Raw genomic sequence first — 1,691 nt, 5'->3', positions numbered from 1 at the left:
AAAAAATGGAAATGGAAATGAAAATTTCTCGATTTCCGACGACGGTGTTTGGCAACGACTCTCTCGCCCGGCCACTGGTCGGCGCGAGAGAGGAGTGAGCGAGACCCGTCGATTCGAAAAGAGAAGCCGTCACACCGTCGAGGCGTGGCGGCTCTCAAGTGGGTTGGTCGGGCGTGTCGTGATGACTCGCGACCGTAAAAAATTCCCACTCAAATTCTCCCATTTCCGACGACGGTGTTTGGCAACGACTCTCTCGCCCGGCCTCTGGTCGGCGCGAGAGAGGAGTGAGCGAGACCCGTCGATTCGAAAAAAAGCCGTCACACCGTCGAGGCGTGGCGGCTCTCAAATGGGTTGGTCGGGCGTGTCGTGATGACTTGCGACCGTAAAAAATTCCCACTCGTCGAAAATTTTCTAAGTCCCAACTTTGAAAACGACGGTTCCTGAAAGTCGGCTGGCGGTTGGATGGGGCAATGTCCCCGTCCAATCGCTAAAAATGAGCCGGAAAACGGAGACATTATGCGGCGGAACATTAGTGGTTTTCCTTAGTATAGAAGAGGTCTCGATTCCTAAACTCGGAAAAATTTTCAGAGTCCCAAAAATTTTCGAAGTGTCGAATAGTTTGGTTTCTCGAATTGAAAATTTTTTTCAAATTTGCGACATTACGACAAGCAGCGATTGTAAAGCCCGGTCCAAATTTTTCAAACGAGTCTTACTTCTTGTTAGTCCGCCTGGCCGATACCAAAGAATGGCCGACCGTCGACTATCGGGCGAATAGACGGGTGAAAGAAATAAAGTCGAAGCCGGTGGTTGGATAGATATCGAAGGGAAGGCGAAAGAGGCGAAAAGGAAAGCGCGAAATTTCTTTAGTAGCTTCGACGCAAAAACTTTGGTATCGACGGGGAGCTTTGGGAAATGAAACGAAGACGCAGAATGGGAAGTTGTCCGGTTCGGCGTTAGTTGTAGTTTCATTTCCACCGTAGCTGAGCTCCTTTCCGCCCGCCACTTCACATGATTTTAGTTTCGATTCCGTTCGATCGCGCTTGCACTGTCTTTGTTTTTTTTTCACTGCTTGGATCGCGGCTTTGCTCTAACCAGTTTAGCCCCATGCGATCAAAAAGTCTTAAAAAAAAAAACCGTTGAACGGAGACGAACTCGATGAGCTGTCGGTGTGTGAAATATCATTCCTTCGGTAAAACCGTTTTCGAAATTTCCGATGGTCGGTATATGTAAAAATATATCCGAACCGCGATGTGGACGGGAATTCAAACGCCCGCTTCACCGATTGGTGCGACAGCTGAGAAGCTCGTCACTCGATCCAACGACTCTTGGTCGAAAAGTTCAGAAGAGGTGCGCGCGTCAAACATTTTTTTGGTTTCGGACGTTTCGTTTCTTCGGCACGTGTGGTTTGTCTGTGGCCGTCTGTGAGAGAAATCGGACGCTTGTTCTTTGTTATTTTACCGTAACAAGACAAGACGGGAAAGATTCTTTCTTCCAAACTTACGGCATCATAACCATCAGCGTTTACCGTCAGCGACGATACGGAAGAGAAAAGAAAATGGTGCGCGTCTTTTCACTTTTTGACACCGTATCAAAAAAAATTACCGTTCAGGCGGAAATGTGTGTGTGTGTGTGTGAGCCGAGAGATAAAAAATAAAAAAGCCACCAAACAGAACGCTTTCAAATTATTTCGT

Source organism: Daphnia pulicaria, unplaced genomic scaffold (assembly GCF_021234035.1).
Source record: "Daphnia pulicaria isolate SC F1-1A unplaced genomic scaffold, SC_F0-13Bv2 h1tg000227l, whole genome shotgun sequence".
Classification (NCBI taxonomy): domain Eukaryota; kingdom Metazoa; phylum Arthropoda; class Branchiopoda; order Diplostraca; family Daphniidae; genus Daphnia; species Daphnia pulicaria.
This window is presented reverse-complemented; position numbering follows the sequence as displayed.